This window comes from Balaenoptera ricei, chromosome 11 (genome assembly GCF_028023285.1).
Source record: "Balaenoptera ricei isolate mBalRic1 chromosome 11, mBalRic1.hap2, whole genome shotgun sequence".
Taxonomy (NCBI): domain Eukaryota; kingdom Metazoa; phylum Chordata; class Mammalia; order Artiodactyla; family Balaenopteridae; genus Balaenoptera; species Balaenoptera ricei.
The window spans coordinates 27,038,347-27,066,214 of NC_082649.1; the positions used below are offsets into that span (position 1 = coordinate 27,038,347).

Here is a 27,868-nt window from a genome sequence, read left to right on the forward strand (position 1 = left end):
CTGTTTTCACAATATTTTATGAAAAGGACTACTGACAGAAATAATATAAGTCTTTACTGCTTTTGAAATTTTTTTCAGGCTTATAAAAAGCAACCAAAAGTCAGAGAATTTGTAAAGTTACAATGCTATTATTTGGTCTTTTGTGTGACCCAGTTGACTTGTCTTTTGATTAAAGACATCCTACCCGATTAGTTTTTTTTAATGGAGAAAACACAGGCTTCTGTTAAAATTTTAAGACCACGAATGTTTTAGTGTTTCTACTAAATTAATTCAGTGATATATTTTTTACTGCCTGGGTCACTGCTGGCATGGTGTTTGAATTGAGATGCTGGGAAGGTCACCTTCTGAATACAAGGAAGTAAAGGGTTGATGGGAACTCCAGACAGATAAAGAACAATTTACGTAAATGCTAGAATCTTACACAAAATGAACCTCTACTGGCCACTGATTTTCAGTTCTCCAGAACGCTTTGAAGATCCTTCCTATACGGGGAATTTCTTAATTTATGACTCTCCTCCCCAAGTTACAAGCTAGACACTTGTTTTCCAGATTCCTTTGTAATTTGTCACAACATATGACTTAGGGTCTGCCAATCAGACATACCCATACACAACTTCAAGACAGTGAAATGAGGAAGGAGATAGCACGTGGAACTTATTCTGCCACAAGAAGCGTTGCAACACCCAGCATTCAGGAGCAGCAGTGGCCCAGGTCCCATCTGTGGCACCCTCCCCCCCAACACGGCTAGCAGCACCCCATGCAAAGCTGTGTGCACAGCCAGAAGTCATGGGGTCTCCACTAAATCAGTGAAGCGGTGGGACCAGGCATGCTTTTTGGATGCATAGGCTTCAAATTTGACTCCCTGGCCCTCCTGGAGATTCTGTGAGCTGACCAATTGCCTTTAACGAATTACTTTTCTACTTCCATTAGCTAGAGGGGATTTCACTGCTGACAAATAGGAACTCCTACACAATCACTCTGTATGCTGTGCTTCCAGTAAAAAGGTAATAATACGGTACTGAGTAGTGGTTAAGAAAACAGTCTTTGGAATTAGCTGGACATAGTATGGAGTCCTAGCTCTGCCACTTAAGAGCTGTGTGAACCTGAGACAATTTTTCTGAGCATTTTTTCATCTGAAAAGTGAGGATGATTACTCATTACTCATAAGGTTCTTCAGAGAATTTAGTAAAATACTAAATAGTGATACTATTATCACTAATAGAGGCTTTTATAAGACTTTTCCAAGTCTTTTTAGGTATGGTTATAAATAAATAGGTGTTTACTTTCCTTGGGTGCAGGCTTAGAAGATCCCTGGGTTATGGAGTCGGAAGACATCGAGGACTATCTTAGTCCTCTCCATGCCTCTAAAAGGGTAACTATCTACAGTTTTCTATAAAAGGCCAGAGAATGAGATGCCACTGATTATTTTTCACTCATATCTTACTCATACATACAAGTGTTTTGTGACCAAACCAAAATAATTCCTACCACACTTATGTATCTATTCCTTTTGAACACATCTAGTAGCCTGACAAAGTTCTTTACATCCTTCAAAGTCCACTGTAAATATCACCTCCCCTCTGAAGCCTTTTCCTATTTCCCTTAATCATATAGGAGCTCACCTTCTTTGAACACAGATACCATTGTCTCTAGTGGCAGTTAATACATTCTTGCTTATGTGAAGCTTAGTTGTATGCATGACGTAACTCCCCTCACTGGTATAAACGAAGCTCCTTAAGATGAGAATTCATCTCTGCATCTCCTATAGCCCCTAGCAAAGTGCTCTGTACATGCTATTCCTGTATATTGTACTGTAATCTACACTACTACAATGTTTGCTCTCAACTGTGTAAGTATATTGGAAGCTCCCTGAAAATACAGATATTTCTTATTCATCCTTATACCCTTCTCAGTGCATATAATGTATTTGTTGAAATGAGTTAAAAATATTAGACTAAAGTTTTCTATATATTTCCTCCTTATAGCTTCTTTTTTTTTTTCCTTTCAGTCAGTCTTCTTTGAAACTTTAAGAATCTACAGTCTTCAGCATTTATATCACCCCCAGCAAGACTTCAGGAAAGTAAATTCTTTGTCACCATTGCTGACCACCCTTATTGCTTTTACATAAACTTTGCAAACTGGTCATAAAATATTTTCATTATACCTTATGTTTTAGACCAGCTTTTACTGTTTGCTCTCCCTAACACCCACATCTGGAGAGCTACTGTGTAGACTGTGCTACGTGCTGCTGTAATTCCTCCAACCTACCAAGGGAATTCATACTTATCTGTATTGGACAACACGTCCAGTCCAAGTCCCCGCCAAGTTTCTAAGCCTCTCAACTAGAAGGTGGCAGTGAAATATGCACTTTCTCTTGGTCTACCATCAGTGAGATTTTCTCCTCTTGCCCTGTCTTTTAATCTCCTTAGAGATCCTTAAAAGGATAGTCTAGATTTCTTAAACCTTAAAATTACCTCTTTTTGATGTCCACCAGGACCTCACCAAACTGGTTTATGAATTTTTTTTTAAGTCTCTAATATGAAGCCTTCTCTTTCCCTTTCTACACAAGAGCTATTCCCATTCTACAACTCTTCACAACAGAAACCACCATGTGTCCTATGTCCTCAAATATGCTCTCTTTCTCTAATCCAATGCAGGATATGGTCCTAAAGAAGATGTTTGAACAGTTACCCCAAGACAGGATATACTTCCAAGTTGGGAGGGCAATAAATGGCAAAGAGCAGCTCAAAACTCTTCCTCCTTCCATCCATCTTTGCTCAAGAATTGGGTCCGTAAGTGAATTCATCAGTCCCTGGAAACCTCATCTTATTTTTCCCTTTGACAGTTTCCTCCTTGGATGATTTCCTTAGTAATGTGGTTGGTATAGAGCGTCTCAAGCCTGCTAATTGATACGAACACTCTCAGTACCCCAGCCATGCTTGTTCCTGTGTGGACACCTCATGCTGTGTCTTACTGCCACACAACAGCCACTGAAATGTCTTCTATTAAACAAGTGATATTAACATTTTTCAGATGACAGATCTCTTTAAGAATTTGATGAGGGTTAGAATTATCTCCTCAGAACAATATACATGAGGACATACATAAATGCATGCATATGATATCAAGGGGTAAAGAGAACCACTAAAGCCTCTATATAGACCCACTAGATGGTAATCCCAGTTAAAAACCCTGCTGGAGTAGAAAAGGGTTTTTTTTTTTTTTTTTAAATAAAAGTACATTAAATTATCCACCTCCCTTGAAGCAATCTAAGAGGCCACCACGAATCATATCAAGATGATAATGGGAACACAGGAGAGGAAATTCAGTTTTGGGAACAAGCAATGCCATGAAAGAGAGAAGCTGTATCTCTCTTACTTTAGAATGTCAAGATGTTACCTGTTTGCTTAAAGTAATGCTGTCAGAAGGCCAACCATTTGAGGAGTAAATCTAACACATATTTTATCCAGGAGTTATGATTTCATTTAGACTGATATAAGGCAAGCAGGATTTTGTCTATCATCTATCTATCTATCTCTGTATCTATCCATCCATCCATCCATCCATCTAGCTATCTATATAACGTTATCACCAAAAATTTAATTTTTGCTCCAAAAACTGTTCTCGAATTATTTTGAGATTGTCACCCAAAATCATCTGTCCTATTTATTATTTCAAGTTGAAAAATAATAAATACTAGATATATCTTAAAAAAGCAAAAAAATAGCAAGCTTTTTAAAAAGTGAAACCTTCTTAAACATTTTTATACTGGCAAATTCACAAGCAGCTGTTCTTGTTCAGTTGCTAAGTCACAGTTTTTTGAAGACAAGGTAAAATACTATCTACTAAACCATCTTGATGAGGAGTACTGCCTACCTTGGCTTCATTCTTCCCCACAATGGGACTGGCTATTCACTTGGCATCTGTCCCCTTCTAAACATGTCAGTATAGCCTTGCATAGAGATGCTGGTATGTGGAATAATTTTATGGATATTAGAAATTTTATTTGTAAATTTCCCTGGGCAGACAATCCTTCAAGAAAATTGCTACATTATTCCAAGTGGGTTAACAGACTCAAATACATCAACTAAGTCCACAAAAACAGTCAAATCCTCTCTGACCTATACCCTCCCCCATTACTCCTCACTCATCTCCCACCAGTCTCTCCCTTTGCACACGCCATGCCTTGCTTTACTGTCAATACACTAGCCTCACTCTTGGAATTCATTTGCTGCTCCCTCTGCCAGGGATGCTCTCTATTCCTTTACTTCCTTCAGGTCTTTGCTCAAATGTCACCTTCTCAGTGAGGCCTCCTCTGCTTTATTTTTTCAATAACATTTATCAACCATCCAACATACCACACATTTTACTTATATATTTTGTTTATCACCTGCCCCACCCTGACTCACCTAGACAGAATGTAAGCTCTATCAAGGTATATATTTTTGCCCACATTTTTTCATCAGACTAACAACAGTGTGACACATAACTGATTCTCAATAAATATCCTCATAATTATGGCATCTCATACCAATGGTACCTTTTACTCGATGTTTGATACAGATGGAAACTAAGATTTTTCACAGTTTGAAATATTATTCTCAAATGTATATATACACATGTATACTTATTTTTAAATAACTAAGATACAGTGAACATGGAACAAATGTTTGGAAGTAAATAAAAGTAGCAAGGCAAGAAGACACAGTGGTTGAGGGGTCAAAGTCACTTTTCTAACATGCTGATTCTCCAGACCACAAAAGTTATTGTATGGAACAGCCAGGTCATGGAAGCAACCTAAATGTCCATCGACAGATGAATGGATAAAGAAAATGTGGTACAGATATACAATGGAATGTTACTCAGCAATAAAAAGGAACAAAACTGAGTCATTTGTAAAGACGTGGATGGACCTAGAGACTGTCATACAGAGTGAAGTAAGTCAGAAAGAGAAAAACAAATATCGTGTATTAACACATATATGTGGAACCTAGAAAAATGGTACAGATGAAGCGGTTTGCAGGGCAGGAATTGAGACACAGATGTAGAGAACAAACGTACGGACACCAAGGGGGGAAAGCGGCAGGGGGTGGGGGGGGTGGTGTGATGAACTGGGAGATCGGGATTGACATGTATACACTGATGTGTATAAAATGGATGACTAATAAGAACCTGCTGTATAAAAATAAAATTAAAATTAAAAAATTCACAAAAAAAAGTTATTGTATGGAATTTAGGTTAGTAGATTAAGTGAAATAACTAATGGATTCTCACCTCTATGAGATTAAATTAGATCAGGATGCACTCCAGATTCCAATGCCCACAAAGCAGGTAAGAAGGTTTTGCCAATGCCCTTGCTAGGTTACCACTCCCCCAATCAGGATAGAGTTATCGATCACTCAAGGAACCTCACAAAGTCCCTTTGCCCAGCTCAACAGCTTGAATAGAAGACACAGGTTGGGCAGGGTTCTACCAATGCGAAAACTCTGTCAAGGAGTGGAAGGGACTCAAGAACCACTAATCTGGTCCATGGGACCTTGCAGTAGAGTAGATAAGACCTAATGTTGAGATACAAGTACACATACCCCTAGAGTTTCCAAAACATTGCAACCCCTGGTGAAATAAAGTAATGAATCACGTTTGGTCTGGTGGTAAAAGGTGTGACTATAGGACTAAAGGTTGCCTCCACCTCTGATAAATTCTCAAGAATATGCAGTAGTAGCAGCAGAGCTGGAGCAGTTTAGGGATCAAAGCACTTACTCATCTAAAGCAGGTGAAAGAGCACTTAACAAAAGATCCTAAAGGATCTGCAATGGTGCCATTATCACAGCTCAGACTCACTAGCTAGGACACTAGGGATGTGCCTCAGTATGATACTGACCAGCACAACCTCAGAACCCAAAGGGCATGCAGTAACTCATGCCTTTGTCAGACCCAACCACCTAGACTGCCTGGACATGTGGAAGTTCAACAAACCCAGCCACAGCACAGCTAATTTTGGCACTTTGGCTGTCAGAGCACACTAGTCTCCATTGATCAGTTCAAATCCAGTGATAGCATTTGATCAGTATCAGTCACTAAACTACTACACACCACCTCTACGACATGTGTAGATGGCACAAAAAATATCATGAATGGATACTACCGGCTATCCACATGCATTCATTTACACTAGAGAAGTGTGTCCAGGTAGCCCAAGAGAAAAGACATCAGACTGATATGTGGTTTTGTCAAAGAAGAAATGTGATCCCTAGTCTAGGGCCCTCAGAGAAATTTACAGTCTGTCTTTGTTCCACATTATGGTTTCCAGATCCATGCCAAGTACTTAGTAGGCTGCATCCAAGTCAATTACCATCTCTGATTATGATTAAACAGACCCAATGCATTGATTAAGGTCACTTCCTATATTGCCCACTAAGCTTGCTGAGTTTCTCTTGTCAATATTCTCATTTACCTTTCATGGCTCCATCCTAATTGGGCATCATTTAGATTCAGTAATGATGCTTCATATTATGGTGGTGATCTTTCCCAAGTAACATAAGCAAAAATATTCAACTAGAAAAAAGAGAGAGAGGAGAAAGAGGGAGAGTGTTGAAACCCAAGGGTACATCTGCATTCTACAATCCCAGATCCAGTTGATCAGATGAAGTTCATAAATATCAAGTAGCAGCCTCCCTTAATAATATATTTTACTATTTATAAGAAAAATCAAATCATCTGCAATTTTTTTTTCAGCAAATGATCTGCATACTGCCATTCCGTAGACACAGCTAAAGTTAGACATTATATCTGTTCCAGTGAGTTCAGCTAAAGCATGATAACAAGCATAGTTATTCGGCTAAAAGACTTTAACAGCCACAGTTTTTCATTTCCATCAGGGGGTAAAAACTGTTCTATCTTTACTTCTAATAGATGGAAATTTAACTAAAACTGGTAAGTAATATTTCTAAACGGTAATACTAGTAGTAAACATGACATCTAAATAATTATTCTAGAATAAATAAAAAAGGAGGAGATACACAATGTCTTTTTCCTCATTTTTGTCCTAGAACAAGAAGTTATAAACCATTATGTAGCTTTTAAAATGAATTCAGGTGAAGAATCAAGACAATAATCAAGCTGGTTCTCTAGATCATTAGATCAAATCAAATCTGTTCCTAGTCACAGTACCTTTGATTGGCTAAAAGTGGGCCTTTGTTTCCATTTCAATTCAAGAAGAAATTTATCATTTACCTGTGGGAGGAAAGGGTAGTAATCCATGAATTATATAGAACTTCTCAAAAATATATGTATATGTCAATATCAAGCAAAACTGGGATTCATACACTGATTATCATTTCAGTAAGTCCACAACTGGTCACATAAACCTAAGATCACCAGCATTCACTTAAAGGCTAAAAGCAAATCAATCTTAATTAATCTTGAATTCAATGAAAAGACAATAATGTTCTATTTTTTATTTGCTTCATTATGTCATAAATCTCTATCTTGATATATTATACTTATTGCAATAAGAATTTGGGAGGGTTTTGTTTTAGTCTGGAATGGGCTGACTGCAAGAAGGATTTTTTTTTTCTGTTTTGGGGGCCCGCTTACTTTGTTCAGTCTCAGACGCTGAGACTGTGTAATTATCCAGAATATCCTCCTGAAGATCTGGGTGGACCCTGAATGGTTCCATAATCACTCATTTTAGCATGGATACAAAATGCTTTCATTCTTGTGTATTTTTCATAGGAAGCATTAAGATTGGAGATGACTAAGCAGAGTCTACACAGACCAGAGTGTGCAGAAGTCAACTGAAAACCGGACTGTGTGTTGAGAATGAATCAAATTCAGTCAGGAGCGGAAAGAACTGACTATGGCTCTGCCCTACATATTTTCCTGACCTTGTGATAAAACCTAAATCATTGGTGGAAATCAAGTGGATTGAGCTGCAGTTGCTACACTGATAGGGTAAGACAGGAACCCTTGCAGACAGAAAAGTAATCTACAAAGAAAATGAGACCATTAAAGTAAAAGGCAGGGTTTTGTTTTAATTATCTGCATGATTAATTTTTAACTTCTGTGTACTTTAATTTCTGTGTACAGACCTAGCTTTAGGCTGGGTTCAAATGATTTCTTTAAAAATATGACTGTGGCAATGTGGATTCACATTCGGGGGCTATCTTAACGAGAAATGTGCTGGGTCAGAGAACCGATCAATCAACAAATATTGAGGTACACGGGGTGCTTACTCCCTACTGGTGGGACAGAGAGAAACCCAAAAGTATGGGACATGGTCTCATCCTTCAACTATGTAAAAACTAGCCAGGGACCAGCAGCGAAAAGAGGCAGTGTCACATGATGATAAAATACTCAGGACCTAGGCCAAATACAGGGGTTTGGATTCCAACTCTGCCATGTAACCTCTGATGCCTTGGATTGATACCCATTTGTAAAATGGGCATGAAAACAGTATCTACCGCTTAGGGTTTTTGTGTGGATTAAAAGATTGGGTCAAAAAAGGTGTGTAGTATGTATCTGAGGAATGAATGAACAAATTAATAAAATTTTGTGCACAGTTTTTAAAGTACAGTGGCCAAAGATACAGGAACCTCCTTGTGTGAGGTTGAACCAGTTACAAACTTCATGGGTTTCAATTCCTCCTACTTAAAAAAAAAAAAATGGCTTAGGCTAAATGATCCCAACACAATATTGTAGCTTGGTTACATATAATTCTATAATTTACACATTCTTTGATGAACAGAGAAAAGAGGGATCAGTGAGGGCTAGAGTGATGGAAGTTATATTAAGGAGGTAAAGGTGATCTACCTGAGGAAATAGGGGAGAAGTAAATTGGTGGAGTGGGGGCAGAAAAAAACATATGAGAAGACACCAAGAAGGAAAGGAGCGGGTGAGATTAGACGAGCTGAAAACAAAGTTCTGACGTATTTGGATGCCTCACACAACGGAGCAGGAGGAAATAGGTATTTACACGGAAAATGCAGCTGGTGTGTATAGAGGCTTAAAAGAAAGGCAAAGGAGCTCCCTTCCATGCCAGTAAGAACTCAAATCTCCTAAACACTTTTTGAGAAGAGGAATGACAACGTGGAAGCAGTGATTAAGGAAAATTAATTTGGTAAATTTATGCACGATGAACTGGAGGAAGTGAAGATAACAGATTCAGTTATTCTTTCTAAAACTGACTATTAATACTGCTCAGAAATAGATGGAATGGCTGTTCTGGCCACCTCATAACAAGTTTCATTAATCTATGGCTAAAACTCAAATTTTGGCCATATGTACTATTTTCCCTGTACCACATTGCTAACTAAAGAGTTCATAAAATCTTGTGACATTTAAAAATTAAATACATCTATATGTGTATTTAGATATGTATTTCGATCAAGCACCACATAATAGATACAAGTAACATGTAAAAATACTATCATTCTGTCTACATATGTCTCCCCAAAGATAAATGCAGCGTGAATTCAGTTGAAATCTTATGATTAATAGAACCCGAGATCTCTGGATAGTCTCAGTTCTGCTACACGATATTCAAGCATGTGTAATGAAATCATCTTGAAACACTTTTAAATGCTTTGTGATGACCTAGAGGGGTGGGATAGGGAGGATGGGAGGGAGGCTCAAGAGGGAGGGGATATGGGGATATATGTGTACTTATACCTGATTCACTTTATTGTACAACACAAACTAACAAAACATTGTAAAGCAATTATACTCCAATAAAGATATAAAAAAATAAAGTGAAATGAAACTGTAAAAATGAAAGGAAAAAAAGCTGACATTTAGCACAGGAGAATAAGAAGTCAGAAGTTAGAGATCAAAAACACCAGTGTTGAGGGAAACCTTCAAGATGGCGGAGGAGTAAGACGGGGAGAACACCTTCCTCCCCACAAATACATCAGAAATACATCTACATGTGGAACAACTCCTACAGAACACCTACTGAACGCTGGCAGAAGGCCTCAGACTTCCCAAAAGATTTTTTTTTTTCCTTTTTCTCTTTTTGTGAGTGTGTATGTATATGCTTCTTTGTGTGATATTGTCTGTATAGCTTTGCTTTTACCATTTGTCCTAGGGTTCAGTCTGTCTGGGTTGTTTTTTCTTTTCTTTTTTTATTACTTTTTAATTTTTTTTATTTTTAATAATTTTTTTTATTTTAATAACTTTCCTTCCTTCCTCCCTCCCTCCCTCTCTCTCTCTCCTTTCTTCCTTCCTTCCTTCCTTTCCATCTTTCTTTCTTCCTATCTTTCTTTCTTCCTTTCTTTCTTTCTCTCTCTCCCTCTCTCTCTCTTTCTTTCTTTCTTTTTTCTCCCTTTTCTTCTGAGCCGTGTGGCTAACAGGATCTTGGTGCTCCAGCCGGGTGTCAGGCCTGTGCCTCTGAGGTGGGAGAGCCGAGTTCAGGACACTGGTCCACCAAAGATCACCCAGCTCCATGTAATATCAAACGGCAAAAGCTCTCCCAGATATCTCCATCTCAACACTAAGACCAAGCTCCACTCAACAACCAGCAAACTACAGTGCTAGACACACTATGCCAAACAACTAGCAACACAGGAACACAACCGCACCCACTAGCAGAGAGGCTGCCTAAAATCATAATAAGGTCACAGAGACTCCAAAACACACCACGGGATGCGGTCCTGCCCACAAGAAAGAGAAGATACAGCCTCATCCCCAGAGCACAAGCACTAGTCCCCTCCACCAGGAAGCCTACACAACCCACTGAACCAACCTTAGCCACTGGAAGCAGGCACTGAAAGCAACGGGAACTACGAACCTGCAGCCTGCAAAAAGGAGACCCCAAACACAGTAAGTTAAGCAAAATGAGAAGACAGAGAAACACACAGCAGATGAAGGAGCAAGGTAAAAACCCACCAGAGCAAACAAATGAAGAGAAAATAGGCAGTCTACCTGAAAAAGAATTCAGAGTAATGATAGTAAAGATGATCCAAAATCTTGGAAACAGAATAGAGAAAATACAAGAAACGTTTAACAAGGACCTAGAAGAACTAAAGAGCAAACAAACAATGAGGAACAACACAATAAATGAAATTAAAAATTCTCTAGAAGGAATCAATAGCAGAATGACTGAGGCAAAAGAATGGAAAAGTGACCTGGAAGATAAAATAGTGAAAATAACTACCGCAGAGCAGAAGAAAGAAAAAAGAATGAAAAGAATTGAGGACGGCTTCAGAGACCTCTGGGACAACATTAAACACACGAACATTCAAATTATAGGGGTCCTAGAAGAAGAAGAGAAAAAGAAAGGGACTGAGAAAATATTTGAAAAGATACAGTTGAAAACTTCCCTAATATGGGAAAGGAAATAGTCAATCAAGTCCAGGAAGCGCAGAGTCCCATACGGGATAAATCCAAGGAGAAACACACCAAGACACGTTAATCAAACTATCAAAAATTAAACATAAAGAAAAAATATTAAAAGCAGCAAGGGTAAAACAACAAATAACACACAAGGGAATCCCCATAAGGTTAACAGCTGATCTTTCAGCAGAAACTCTGCAAGCCAGGAGGGACTGGCAGGACATATTTAAAGTGATGAAAGGGAAAAACCTACAACCAAGATTACTCTACCCAGCAAGGATCACATTCAGATTCAACTGAGAAATTAAAACCTTTACAGACAAGCAAACGTTAAGAGAATTCAGCACCACCAAACCAGCTTTACAAGAAATGCTAAAGGAACTTCTCTAGGCAGGAAACACAAGAGAAGGAAAAGACCTACAATAACAAACCCAAAACAATTAAGGAAATGGTAATAGAAACATAAATATCAATAATTACCCTAAATGTAAATGGATTAAATGCTCCAACCAAAAGACACAGACTGGCTGAATGGATACAAAAACAAGACCCATATATATGCTGTCTACAAGAGACCCACTTCAGACCTAGGGACACATACAGACTGAAAGTGAGGGGATGGAAAAAGATATTCCATGCAAATGGAAATCAAAAGAAAGCTGGAGTAGCAACTCTCATATCAGACAAAATAGACTTTAAAATAAAGACTATTACAAGAGACAAAGAAGGATGTTACATAATGATCAAGGGATCAATCCAAGAAGATATAACAATCGTAAATATTTATGCACCCAACATAGGAGCACCTCAACACATAAGGCAAATGCTAACAGCCATAAAAGGGGAAATCGACAGTAACACAATCATAGTGGGAAACTTTAACATCCCACTTTCACCAATGGACAGATCATCCAAAATGAAAAAAATTAAGGAAACACAAGCTTTAAATGACACATTAAACAAGATGGACTTAATTGATATTTATAGGACATTACATCCAAAAATAACAGAATACACTTTCTTCTCAAGTGCTCATGGAACATCCTCCAGGATAGATCATATCTTGGGTCACAAATCAAGCCTTGGTAAATTTAAGAAAATTGAAATCGTATCAAGTATCTTTTCCAACCACAACACTATGAGACTAGATATCAATTACACGAAAAAATCTGAAAAAATACAAACACATGGAGGCTAAACAATACACTACTTAATAACCAAGAGATCACTGAAGAAATCAAAGAGGAAATCAGAAACTACCTAGAAACAAATGCCAAAACATGACGGCCCAAAACCTATGGGATGCAGCAAAAGCAGTTCTAAGAGGGAAGTTTATAGCAATTCAATCCTACCTCAAGAAAAAAGAAACATCTGAAATAAACAACCTAACCTTACATCCAAAGCAGTTAGAGAAAGAAGAACAAAAAAAACTCCAAAATTAGCAGAAGGAAAGAAATCATAAAGATCAGATCAGAAATAAATGAAAAAGAAATGAAGGAAACATTAGCAAAGATCAATAATACTAAAAGCTGGTTCTTTGAGAAGATAAACAAAATTGATAAACCATTAGCCAGACTCACCAAGAAAAAAAGGGAGAAGACTCAAATCAATAGAATTAGAAATGAAAAAGGAGAATTAACAACTGACACTGCAGAAATAGAAAGGATCATGAGAGATTACTAAAGCAACTATATGCCAATAAAATGGACAACCTGGAAGAAATGGACAAATTCTTAGAAAAGCACAGCCTTCCGAGACTGAACCAGGAAGAAATAGAAAATATAAACAGACCAATCACAAGCACCGAATCTGAGACTGGGTTTAAAAATCTTCCAACAAACAAAAGCCCAGGTACAGATGGCTTCACAGGTGAATTCTATCAAACATTTAGAGAAGAGCTAACACCTATCCTTCTCAAAATCTTCCAAAATATAGCAGAAGGAGGAACACTCCCAAACTCATTCTAAGAGGCCACCATCACCCTGATACCCAAACCAGACAAAGGTGTCACAAAAAAAGAAAACTACAGGCCAATATCACTGATGAACACAGATGCAAAAATCCTCAACAAAATACTAGCAAACAGAATCCAACAGCACATTAAAAGGATCATACACCATGATCAAGTGGGGTTTATCCTAGGAATGCAAGGATTCTTCAATATACACAAATCAATCAATGTGATACACCATATTAACAAATTGAAGGAGAAAAACCATATGATCATCACAAAAGATGCAGAAAAGGTTTTCGACAAAATTCAACACCCATTTATGATAAAAACCCCCCAGAAAGTAGGCATAGAGGGAACTTACCTCAACATAATAAAGGCCACATATGACAAACCCATAGCCAACATCATTCTCAATGGTGAAAAACTGAAACCATTTCCTTTAATATCAGGAACAAGACAAGGTTGTCCACTCTCACCATGACAATTCAACATAGTTTTGGAAGTTTTAGCCACAGCAATCAGAGAAGAAAAAGAAATAAAAGGAATACAAATCGGAAAAGAAGAAGTAAAGCTGTCACAGTTTGCAAATGACATGATACTATACATAGAGAATCCTGAAGATGCTACCAAAAAACTACTAGAGTTAATCAATGAATTTGGTAAAGTAGCAGGATACAAAATTAATGTACAGAAATCTCTTGCATTCCTACACACTAACAACGAGAAATCTGAAACAGAAATTAAGGAAACACTCCCATTTACCACTGCAACAAAAAGAATACAATACCTAGGAATAAACCTACCTAAGGAGACGAAAGACCTGTATGCAGAAAACTATAAGACACTGATGAAAGAAATTAAAGACGATACAAACAGATGGAGAGATATACCATGTTCTTGGATTGGAAGAATCAACATTGTGAAAATGACTATACTACCCAAAGCAATCTACAGATTCAATGCAATCCCTATCAAACTACCAACGGCATTTTTCACAGAACTAGAACAAAAAGTTCACAATTTGTATGGAAACACAAAAGACCCCGAATAGCCAAAGCAATCTTGAGAAAGAAAAACAGAGCTGGAGAGATCAGGTGCCCAGACTTCAGACTATACTACAAAGCTACAGTAATCAGGACAGTGTGGTACTGGCACAAAAACAGAAATATAGATCAATGGAACAGGATAGAAAGCCCAGAGATAAACCCACTCACATATGGTCACCTTATCTTTGATAAAGGAGGCAAGAATATACAGTGGAGAAAAGACAGCCTCTTCAATAAGTGGTACTGGGAAAACTGGACAGCTACATGTAAAAGAATGAAATTGGAACACTCCCTAACACCATACACAAAAATATATTCAAAATGGATTAAAGACCTAAATGTAAGGCCAGACACTATCAAACTCTTAGAGGAAAACATAGGCAGAACACTCCATGACATAAATCACAGCAAGATCCTTTATGACCCACCTCTTAGAGAAACGTAAATAAAAACAAAAATAAACAAATGGGACCTAATGAAACTTAAAAGCTTTTGCACAGAAAAGGCAACCATAAACAAGACAAAAAGATAACCCTCAGAATGGGAGAAAATATTTGCAAATGAAGCAACTGACAAAGGATTAATCTCCAAAATTTACAAGCAGCTCATGCAGCTCAATATCAAAAAAACAACCAACCCAATCCAAAAATGGGCAGAAGACCTAAATAGACATTTCTCCAAAGAAGATATACAGATCGCCATCAAACACATGAAAGGATGCTCAACATCACTAATCATTAGAGAAATGCAAATCAAAACCACAGTGAGGTATCACCTCACACCAGTCAGAATGGCCATCATTAAAATATCTACAAACAATAAACACTGGAGAGGGTGTGGAGAAAAGGGAACACTCTTGCACTGTTGGTGGGAATGTAAATTGATAAAGCCACTATGGAGAACAGTATGGAGGTTCCTTAAAAAACTAAAAATAGAACTACCATACAACCCAGCAATCCCACTTCTGGACATATACCCTGAGAAAACTATAATTCAAAAACAGTCATGTACCACAACATTCATTGCAGCTCTATTTACAATAGCCAGGACATGGAAGCAACCTTAGGTTGTGTCCATCGACAGATGAATGAATGAGGAAGATGTGGCACATATATACAATGGAATATTACTCAGCCATAAAAAGAAATGAAATTGAGTTATTTGTAGTGAGTTGGATGGACCTAGAGTCTGTCATACAGACTGAAGTAAAACAGAAAGAGAAAAACAAATAATGTATGCTAACACATATATATGGAATCTAAAAAAAAAAAAAAAAAGTGGTTCTGAAGAACCTAGCGGCAGGACAGGAATAAAGATGCAGACATAGAGAATGGACTAGAGGACAGAGGGAAGGGAAAGGGTAAGCTGGGACGAAGTGAGACAGTGGCATGGACTTATATATGTTACCAAATGTAAAATAGATAGCTAGTGGGAAGCAGCCGCATAGCACAGGGAGATTAGCTCAGTGCTTTGTGACCACGTAGAGAGGTGGGATAGTGAGGGTGGGAGGGAAATGCAAGAGGGAGGGGATATGGGGATATATGCATATGTATAGCTGATTCACTTTGTTATAAAGCAGAAACTAACATACCACTGTAAAGCAATTTTACTCCAATAAAGAGGTTTAAAAAAAAAAAAACCCAGTGTTCAATGATGCAATAGAAATGATGGGTTTTCAATAGAAACTCCACATGTGTTTTATTCACTTCACTTTGACAGAGTAAGATTTAACAATTCCCCAGAAAAGTTAGATGATCTTAGCAGTAGAACCAAATGATTCATTTGCCCCTGGACACTTAGAAGAAAAAGAAGTTTGGGCAGTTTTCAGCAATGTGGTCATCCTCCAATCTTCATATTTTGAGAACAGAATGAATGAATTTGGAGATATAGGACTAATTTAATACAATTCAATAAATATTTTTTATACACTATCATGAGTAAAGTGGACTAGAAAGGAGAGAAAAAAATAAACATTAAATATATACTATATAGGCAACACCATGCTGGACACAACTATTATCTCTTTTAATTCTATTAAGAGGATTCATATTTCTGTTAGTTGTACTTGTTTTAAAAAACAAACAAACTTACATTCAAAGAGCTAAAGAAACATATCTAAGGTCTGACAACAACTAAGTGACTAAGCCAGGATTTTGAAACAATTGGGGCTAGACTTCCATTTACAGCCTCTATGGAGTAAGGGTGAAAAGAGTTACTCTCCTGCATGAAACAAACAAACTACATCAAATAAGGTTTTCAAAATGTATGAAACAAGGTTTACAAAACACTGGATATCAAGCAATGATGAACAGGGATCCCCGAGAAAAAGGAAACAAACAAAGTGAGGCCTACAACCTCCCCCAGTTTACTGCATGGGGAGTGTTTCCAGGTTCCAGCACAGGGAGGTGGGACCCAGAGCTGAGAGACTGGGGACACCAAGGCAGCTAGAAACTACAGGGCCAGATCCTAAAGAGGAAAGAGCGGCACAGAGACAGAACCTTAAAGATCGAGAAATTATCCCCTTCAGTATTCAGCTTGCAAAGAAACTGCAGAGAAAGAACCACAAGAAACAATAAGAGGTAACAGTGCCCAAAACTCACAGAGAGTCAGGTGCTTAACTGAACTCCAGAAAAAACCTCTAGAATATTTATAGGAATATAAAAATATCCAGTAACAAATAAGATTCATTGTCTGTTATGCAACCAAAGATTATTAGGAAGCAGAAAAATATAACTCATAATGACAAAAAAAAGAAATCAATCAAAACTGATCATGAACTGAGACAGAAGTTAGAATTAGTAGAGAAGGACAGTAAAATGGTCATGATAACTACATTCCATATGTTCAAAAAATGAAGCAGAAACATTGAAGATATTTTTCAAACGATTCAAATTGAATTTTCAGAGACACAAACTACAAAATGTGAGAAGAAAAATATACTACTTAGGATTAATGACAGATTAGACATTGGAGAAGAAAAGATTCATTAACTCAAAGACATAATCATAGAACTATCCAAAATGAATCACAGCATGAACAAAGAACAGAAGAGAAGAGAGAGAAAGAGAGAGAGAGTGGAAGGAAGGAAGGGAGGAAGAAAGGAAGGGAGGAAGGAAAGAAGGAAGGAAAGAGGAAGGACATTAGTGAACTGGGAGACATTAAGCAGCCTCATGTACATGTAGCTGTAGTTCCTGAATTGATGAGAGAGTAAGGCAAAAATTTTTAAAGAAACACTAACCTAAAACAATGAACCTAAAACACAGAAAACTATACCAAGGTATATATTATAATCAAACACTTTAAACCAGGGATGAGAAAAAAATTCTCAAAAACAGCAAGGAAAGAATAAAGACAGTGTATATACAGAGAAACAAAAATAGAATGACAGCAGATTTCTCATGAGAAACAATGCAAGAAGACAGAAAAGTAACATCTTTAAAGTATTGGGGGAAAAAATGCCAGACTAGAATTGTTCCCACTGAAAATATCTTTCAAAAATAAAGGCAAATCAAAACTTTTTCAGAAATACTAAAGCTGAAAGAATTTATCAGTGGCAGACCCACACTACAAGAATTGTAAAAGGAAGTCTTTCAAGCAGAAGGAAAATTGTAACAGACAGAAATATAGATTTACACAAAGGAATGAAGAATACCAGAAATGGTAACTACATCAGTAAACATATTGCTTTTTTTCTTGTTATTTAAATGCCTTAAAAGAGAGTTGACTGTTTAAATAAAAATAACAATCTATTGTTAGCCTTATAATATACGTAGAGGTAAAATATATGACAAAAATATATTTTGTCACAAAGAGCACAAAGAATATTCTATTTCAGTGTTCTTAAACTATATGTAAAGTAGTATAATATCAGTTGAAGGTAGTCTGCAAAATATTAAAGATATATATTATAAACATTAAAGCAACCATTAAAATAACAAACTAAGAAAATATAGTTAATAGGCCAACAAGGGAAATATAATGGAATCTTAAAAAAATTCAAATAAACCAAAAAAAGACAGGAAAATGGGAAAAGGAACACATGGAAAAATTATAAAACAAATAGCAAGTTAATAGACTTAAGTCTAACCATATCAATAATCACATTAAATGTAAATGGTCCAGATACTCCATTAAAAAGCAGAGATTTTCAAACAGAAAATGACAAAAAACTCAAGACCCAGCTACAACAAGTGCACCTGAAATACAAAGACACAAATAAGGTAAAAATAAAAAAATAGTAAAAAAAAAATATAACTTACTAATGCTAATACAAAGTAAAACTGGCTATTTCTGACAAAGAATATTTCAGAGTGGAGAATATTAACTGTAATAAAGATGGTCATTTCATAATAATAAAGGAGTCAATTCATCAAAAAGATACACCAATCCGAAATTTAATAGCATGGTTCAAAAACTGCAAGGATAAATAGACAAATCTCCAATTGCAGTCAGAGATTTCAAACCCCTCTTAATAAATGGCAGAACAATTAGATACAAATCAGTAAGGATAAAGAAGATTTGAACAATAATATCCATCAACTTGACCTAAACAACTCCACCCAACACCTGCTGAATACACATTCTTTTGAAATGCACACAGATTATTCACTGAGATGGACCACATTCTAGGCCATAAATAAGTATTAATAAATTTGAAAGCACTCAGGTCATACAAAATTCATTCTCTGAATAAAAAGGATTAAATTAGAAATCAATAACAGAGAGATATCTGAAAAATTTCCCCAAACAATTAGAAACTAACACACTTCTAAATAATACATGGAGCAAAGAAAAAATCAAAAGGCAAAGCATTTTGAACTGAATGAAATTTTAAAAATATGTTAAAATTTACAAGACCACTAAGTAATAGTTATGGAGAAATGTATAGCACTAAATACTTATATTTGAAAAAGAAGAAAACTCAAATCAATGATCTCAGCTTCCAACTTAAGAAACTAAAAAGGGAAGAGCAAATTAAACCCAAATTTAACAGAATAAAGAATATTATAATAATAATAAAGAGCAGAAGACAATGAAAATAAATTTAAAAAAATAAAAAATGAAACAAAAATCTCTTTGAGAAAAAGTGAATAAAACTGAAAAACCTCTGTCCAGATTGATGAAGAAAAAATAAGAGTGAAGACACAAATTAAAAGTATGAGGAATAAGAGAGATGACACAATTACAGTTTCCACAGATACTAAAAGAATAAAAATGGAACAGTATGAACAACTTTATGCCAATAAATCTGACCCCTCAGATGAAATGGATAAATTCCTTGAAAAACACAAATTATCAAAATTCACTGAAGAAATAAGTAATTTCAATCATCTTTTATCTATTAAATTGAATTTTTGGTTAAAAACCTTCCCAGAAAAAAAACTCTAGAACCAGAGAGATTCACTGATGAATTCTACTAAACACTTAAAAAAGAAATAGTATCAGTTCTACACAAATTCTTCCAAAAAATCGAAAAGGGAAGGGTATGTTCCAATTCATTCTTTGAGGTCATCATTATGCTAATACCAAATCCAGACAAAGCTATCACAAGAAAAGGAGCTACAGACCAATATCCTTCATTAATGCAGATGTAAAATTTCAAAACAAAATTTTAGCAAATCTAATCAAATAATGTATAAAAAGGATAAAACATCATGATAAAGTAGTAATTCACCATAAAAAAAATCTTAAAAAGAAAAATCATATGATCACCTCAATAGACATACAAACAAAGCATTTACAAAATCCTATATTCATTTCTGATAAGGCTCTCCACAAACTAGGAATAGAAGAGAATTCCCTCAACTTCACAAAAGACATCTACAAAAAAATCTACAGCTAACATACACATTGGTGAAAGGTTGAAAACTTTCCCCAAAAGATCAGAAAAAAGACATGGACAGCTGCTATTATATTATCACTTCTATTTCTAGCCAGTGGAATCAGGCAAGAAAAAGAAATAAAAGACATAAGAAGAAGTGAAATTGTATTTGCAAAAGACATGATTCACAAAAGTATATGAAATTTACCAAAAAAACAAAAAAACAAAAGAAAACCTACAAAACATATAACTGAGTTTAGGAAGGTGTCAGGATACAAGATCAAAAAATACAAAAAAATCAATTAAATTTTTACACGCTATGAATAAGCAATCATAAATTGAAATTTAAAAACAATATGATTTGCAATAGCATCAAAAACAATGAAATAACAAGGGATAAATCTGACAAAATATGTGAAAGTCATGTACACTGAAAACATTAAAAAACTGTTGAGAGGGAATTCCCTGGCGATCCAGTGGTTAGGACTCCACGCTTTCACTGCTGAGGGTGCAGATTCAATCCCTGGTTGGGAAACTAAAATCCCACAAGCTGCGCAGCAAGGCCAAAAAAAAGAAACTGCTGAAAGAAGGTCTAAGTAAATGGAGATATACACCATATTCATGAGTCAAATGACTCAATATTGCTAAGATATCATTTCTTCCCGAAGTGATTTACAAATAATAAATTTGCATTCAAAATTACAGCAGGTTTTTTTTTTGGTAAAAAATGACAAACTGATTCTAAATTCTTATAGAAATGAAAAGGACCTATAATAGCCAAAACACTTTCGAAAAAGAACAAATTTAGTGGACTAACACTACCTGATTTCAAGCCTCATTATAAATCTACAGCAATCAAAATACCATGGTACTGGCATAAAGATAAACAATTTGATAAGTGGAACACAACCAAGAATTCAAAAGTAGACACACACATATATGGACAACTGATTTTAACAAAACTGCAAATGCAATTCTGTGGAAATAGGAAAGCCTTTCCAAAAAAATGATGCTAGAACAATTCGACAGCCATATAAGACAATTTTTCAATCCATACCTCATACCATATATATAAGAATTACCTCAGGGGCTTCCCTGGTGGTGCAGTGGTTAGGAGTCCGCCTGCCAATGCAGGGGACACGGGTTCGAGCCCTGGTCCAGGAAGATCCCACATGCCGTGGAGAAACTAAGCCCATGCACCACAACTACTGAGCCCGCGTGCCACAACTACTGAAGCCCGTGCACCTAGAGCCCATGCTCTGCAACAAGAGAAGCCACCACAATGAAAAGCCAGTACACTGCAATGAAGAGTAGCCCCTGCTCACCACAACTAGAGAAAAGCCCACACGCAGTAACGAAGACCCAACACAGCCAAAAATAAAAATAAATAATAAATAAATAAATTTAAAAAAAAAAAAAGAATTACCTCAAAATGGATCATAGACCTAAATGCAAAACTGAAAATTATAAATTTCTAGAAGAAAAACATAGATAAAAACACTTACAACCTTGGATTAGGCAAAAATTTCTCAGCTACAACACCAAAAGCACAATCCATGAAAGAACAAGTTGATAAACTGAACTTCATCATAGTTAAAATCTTCAACAGTGTCTGTGAAAGACATTACAAAGGGAATGAAAAGAATGACTTTCATGACATATGACTATGAAAAGCCATGGACTGTGATATCTGCAAATCACACACCGTTAAAGGACTTGTATGCAGCATATTTAAAGAGCTCTCAAAGTTCAGTAATAAAAATATGCAATAAAAGTATGGAAATTATAGACAAAAGATATGAACAGACACTTCACCAAAGAAGATAAGCAATGGAAAATAAGCATAGAAAAAGATATTCAACATCATTAGTCATTCGGGAAACACACCATAAATGAGGCATGTTACACATCTATGAAGAGTGGCTAAATTTTTAAAAATTGATTGTACGAAGTTTTAGCAAAGAAATAGAGGAGCTGGAACTCTCATACATAAGATGTAAATATAAAATATCACAGCCACTTAGAAACACTTAAGCAGGTTCTTAAAAAGTTAAACATACACCTACTGTATAATCCAGCTATTTTACACTTACGAATTTATCCAAGAGAAATGAAAGTATATGTCCATACAAACACTTGTACACAGTAGCAACTTTGTTTACAGTAGTCAAAACCTGAAATAACCAAATACCCATCAACAGGTGAATGGATAAACTGTTGCATATCCAAACAGCAGACTACTACTCAGCAATTAAAAATAATGAACAATATTGGTACACACTGCAATATGGATGACTCTCAAAACAATTATGCTGAGTGAAAAAAAAAACAGACAAAAATGAGTACATACTGTATGACCCCGTTTATATAACTTTTTTTAGAAATACAAACTAACCTATAGTGAGAGAAATGTGGTTTCCTGGGTGGGAGTAGAAAGAGGGATTACAAAAGAACACAAGATAACTTTTGGAAGTGATGACTATTTTCATTATCTTGTTTTGGTTTCACAAGTATCTCTATGTGTCAAAATTTATTGAATTGTACAACAAATATGTGCACTTTACTGTGTGTCAATTATATCTCATTAACGCTGCCTTTTGAAAAGTGGTCTGACTTTAAATACTATTCTTTGCTCCACTCTCCCCCCACATCTGGCATGCAAGTATTCAATTCAATAAGTATTTATTGAGCCTCCTATATCCCTCACCCTGAACCTGGCGTTAAGAATATTAAAAAAAAAAAAAAAATGTGAGCTGCTAGAAAGCTTATTTCAAAGTAAATTTACATGTAAATCATATGCTAAGCATTGTTAAACCCCTATTATCTGGTTCTACTTTATGTCCCTGCCCTTGTTTCTTTTTTTTAATGCTCTAACTAGGTTTTCTGTATTCTTGGATACTTTTTGAATCCCCTCTAAAACAGGATGAAATATAAATAAGTATAAATAATTATATAAATGACTAACATATTTGCCCTCAAAGAATTTGCAGCAAAGAATAGTCAGTCCTTCCCACATTACATCCTTGTGGAGAGGGGACATATGTACACTAATAATTATGCTATAAGATTTGATTTGTGAATACCATAAAGGTATTAATACATTTAAAATATACACAAGTGTTATAGGAAGGAGCACTGGAGAGGGAATGTTTAATTCTGACAAGGCCAATAGAAGTTCACAGAGAAGAGAAAGCTTTCAATTGGGCTTTGAAGGCGGTGTTGGTTTTTAATGGGCAGAAGTGGAGGAAGAACACTCTAGGCAGAGAAACATCATAAACAAAGGAGAGAGTGTGAGAAAGGTTAGCATATATTCTTCAGCTAAAGAGTAGTCTAGGGCTTCCCTGGTGGTGCAGTGGTTAAGAATCCACCTGCCAATGCAGGGGATACGGGTTCGAGCCCTGGTCCAGGAAGATTCCACATGCCGCGGAGCAACTAAGCCAGTGCACCACAACTACTGAGCCTACGCTCTAGAGCCCGTGAGCCACAACTACTGAAGCCCGTGCACCTAGAGCCCGTGCTCCACAACAAGAGAAGCCACTGCAATGAGAAGCCCACGCATCGCAACGAAGAGTAGCCCCCGCTCGCCACAACTAGGGAAAGCCCCTGAGCATCCACAAACACCCAATGCAGCCAAAAATAAATAAATAAAGTTCCCTTTAAAAAAAAATTTAAAAAGAGTAGTCTAATGACACAAGACAGACACCTAAAACTGACCCCAACTGCTTGGTATCTGGCGAGTTATTTAACCTCTCCAAGTTCCAGTGCCCTCAACTATGAAGTGGGAATAATTACACTATTATATCCACCTAAAGAGGTTCTTAAAAGGACTAAAAGAAATAATGAACATAAAACACTTGGCACTGTGCTTGTCATATGTCAAATGCTTACAAAACCAGCAGCATTTATTATTAGTATGAGGCTGGAGTCCAGAGGAGCAGAGGGAAAGAGAAAATTTTATCTCATTCATATTTTTACAGTGACAAGTTGTTGCCCCAAGTAGCTTCATGAAGGCATACATTCAGCTGCACAATGACATCATCCTTTCTAAAATAAATTTCTGAGTTCACCTGATCTGCTAAAAAATTATTTAAAATGTGGGGGGCAGGGAAGGGGAGCACAGATGGCAATTTCATGCTTGATAATTCAGTCCTTCTCATTTGAGTTGAAAAAATAAAACAGACTTTATGGGTTCTTCCTCCAGCCATGTGTCTTTGGCTACTAAAGAAAAAAAAAAAAAAGATAATAGTCTTATCAGGATTTAAAGTTTTACAATTTTAAAGAATTCTTTTTTTAAGTTACTTAGAAATCATGTTCCTGGAAAGGATCATCTGGTTGAAACCTCACATTTTCAGGCCAATAATACAATAAACAAAAATGCCTTGAACAAACCAACCATTTGCAACTTGCTGCAACAAAACTTTGTGATTTTACAGGAGTCTCAGAGAAGATCACCATACCTCCCCAAACTATTGTGCAGTTGAAAATTACACATACATCGAGAATGGCCACAACAAAAACTTAAGGGACATTCATCAGTATGATGAGTTACAATCCAGCCTGAAGGCAAGGAGGTTGAGTAGATCGAAAAAGTAATGGATTTATTTGCTCAGGGAAGGCTAACTATATGCCTAGTAAGGCACTGGTATGCTGTTAAATATTTACATGTTTGCAGAACTAGAATTTACTATAACCATATTAATGTATGTTTTCCTCCATTTTTCTCTCCCAGTTCTATCCTTACTTTTCTATCCCTTGTCCATATGACCTATGGAAGCCCTGCTGATTAAATATTTTAGGAGTGTCCATTCAGAGACCAGTCAGTTCTAGCAGAAGCAAGTTTTTCTTAAGAGAACAATGATAGAAATCCTTTTAATACATGAAAAGAGGAACTTGACATTTGAAACATTTTATAGATGGACCTGAAAATGTAGAGTTATCAAGAAGGAAATAAGCATGTAAGAAGGTGTGTTAATAATCCAGGAAACTGATTGTCATGATCAGCTTTAAAATATCCAGAATAGTCCATGGGAAAATAAGGAAATCATTCTAAACATAAGTAAAAACCTTGTTTTCAATGGCATTTGTTTTCCAAAATGGAACACTGATAGAGATAGACACAGACACAGATAAAGATTTTTTTTTCTCTCCAGGAAGTTTAAGGAATCTGTCTTGGATTTCCCATATTGGCAGACAAGCTGACAGCTTGAGAAACTTAGTGAGGTGAAGAAAATTCATATATCCCCTTTAATATGGGATCTGTATTTCACTAAAGACGGGAAAGGTAGCTGAGATGTTGGTTCCACTCAAAATAAAAATAAAAAAATAAAGCCACAAGCAAACATTTATTTCCCCTAGAAGAGGTGGGGTAAGCAGAGGATCAAAAAATTTTTATTTTATTAAACAATACGTAGCAACTAATATGCACAGGCATAGTTACAAGCATTTTACAAACACTACCACTTAAATTAATCTTTAAGACAACGCCAAGATGAAGATTCTGCTATTGGCTTCAATTAGCAGATGAGAAAACTGAGACACAGAAGCATTGCAAGACTTAGCTAGGCTCACATGGCTACTAAGTGGCAGACCTGAGCTTTGAATCCAGACTGCTTGGCTCCAAAATCCATTCTTGTAATCACTATGTTGCTTTTTTTTTTTTTTTCTTCAAGGAGCTTCTCTTTAGAGATGAGTTCAATCTGTGAACATTTCTAGTTTTCCCACAGAGCCTGGAGAGAAATTTTACTCAAGTGGCAGGGACCATTCCATAGACAAGATCGGTATTTTATTGGAGAATTTCCCTAGAAACCAGTTTAACATACCTTTTTAACTGCTAATCCCTTTAGAATGACTGAGGAGTTAAAATCCCACACTTCTCTCTAGGAAAGATAGGTGATGAGCTTTAAACATATGACCTCATCAATTTTATAGGGACTTCCCTACAAGTACAGTGGTTAGGACTCTCGGCGCTTTCACTGCCGAGGGCCCGGGTCCGATCCCTGGTTGGGGAACTAAGATCCCACAAGCCTCCCGGCCAAAAAAAAAAAAAAAATTATAAACATTTCTGGGAGCCAGGAGACAGGTGGAAGCAGAGACATGGGGCTGTTCAGGGACTTCTCCGTGGCACACAGATCACTTTACAGACAGATCCTGGAAAGGGCAATGTGACCTCAGAGTAACTGAACGTGGCAGCCGGTGAGTTTTCTTTTCTTCATCCATCCTATTCCCGAGAAAGGAAGCCTAGTACAGTTTATGATTCTTTTGCACACAAGACGTCCTGCAGTAGCAAAATCATCTGTGACAAGGCCATGAGCATCAAGAAAGGAGAAAAAGAAGCTTTCTCAAGTAAAGCAGGTCCCGACAGCACAATGACTGAATGTGGACCAGAGCGCTGAATGTAATTGGCTCCTTCTTCTTCGTAAGGATCAAAAGCCATCCTCAAGGGGCTTCCCTGGTGGCGCAGTGGTTGAGAATCTGTCTGCCAGTGCAGGGGACACTGGTTCGAGCCCTGGTCTGGGAGGATCCCACATGCCGCGGAGCGACTAGGCCCGTGAGCCACAATTACTGAGCCTGCGCATCCGGAGCCTGTGCTCCGCAACAAGAGAGGCCGCGATAGCGAGAGGCCCGCGCACCGCGATGAAGAGTGGCCCCCGCTTGCTGCAACTAGAAAAAGCCCTCGCACAGAAACGAAGACCCAACACAGCCAATAAATAATAAATTAATTAAAAAAAAAAAAAGCCATCCTCAGAATGATTGCTCTATTCAGGTTCTTCATAATAGATTGGAAAATATGACTCAAACACCCAGAAAGACTTGGTCCTTAATTTCTCAGGTTTCCTCCTGGATAGTCTTTAAGCTTCCCGTAAGGTAGTACTCTAGACTTTCCCAAAATGGTTTCTTTCTTTCCTATCTTTCAACCCAAAAGAACAATATAAGCTTGAGAAACTATGTGTTTGTGTGCATGTCTGTAGATTTATAGTGTCATCCCCATTTTTCAGACATCAAAAATAAATCGACCACTAAAAACAAAAGCCAAGCAAAATCGGGCACAAGGTTCCATCAAATACCATCACATTAGGGGTGAAGGTGAAGGTTAGCAGTCCCTCCTGCTTGCTTGCCTTTGCACAAATACCCCTAACTGAACGAACACCCAGAGGATGGTGATTACTCAGGATTCCACTTCAGATGCTAGCATCGAGGTATCTATATAAAACTTGAGTTGCAGTTGTTGCCCTAGGATTACTTATTCCTAATTGTATTGTTTTGTTGCTCTGCTTGGTTCAGTAAGCCAATGCATTAACTGTGTAGCAGCATAGAAAAGGAAATATAAAAACGTGTTAGTTTAAGCAGTGGCTTCTTAGCTACCTTCTCTGAACATCTCCAGGACTAGCAGTCAGCTGAAATGAGTGGTAAATGTAACCAGATATCCAGTGAGTGAGGGAGGCCTTCTCACAGTTTCATTTACCCAGGTTTGGTCATTACATAGCAAAAACTGCAATGTGGTCACCCTTTTCAGGTTTCTGGTCACATTAGGGCCTTGATTTCATTTTGTTTATAGATTTAGTTGGAAGCAGTATTAAAAAGTTTGGAAACTATCCAAAAGTTTGTCAAACTATCTCTACAGTGAGAAGTCTCAGAATAAATGGAATCCCATTATTTTCAGGATAAAACTGATAACTGCCTGAAAAGTCATACAAGGCTCTTGAAAAGTTGGAGTAA

General features: G+C 36.8%; 1 long non-coding RNA gene across 4 annotated transcripts in view; it reads right to left on the bottom strand.

The window, feature by feature from the left end:
* The window catches only part of LOC132374621 (uncharacterized), a 530,077-nt gene that overhangs the window by 461,731 nt on the left and 40,478 nt on the right, over positions 1 to 27,868 (bottom strand). For 3 of the 4 annotated variants that reach the window (XR_009505699.1, XR_009505697.1, XR_009505700.1), the window contains exons 2-3: positions 7,171 to 7,233; positions 6,455 to 6,555 (exon numbers count right to left, since the gene is read on the bottom strand). The exons of the other annotated variant lie outside the window; for it this stretch is intronic. This is a non-coding gene — a long non-coding RNA (uncharacterized LOC132374621). The remainder of the gene's footprint in view (positions 1 to 6,454; positions 6,556 to 7,170; positions 7,234 to 27,868) is intronic. 4 annotated transcript variants of the gene reach the window in all.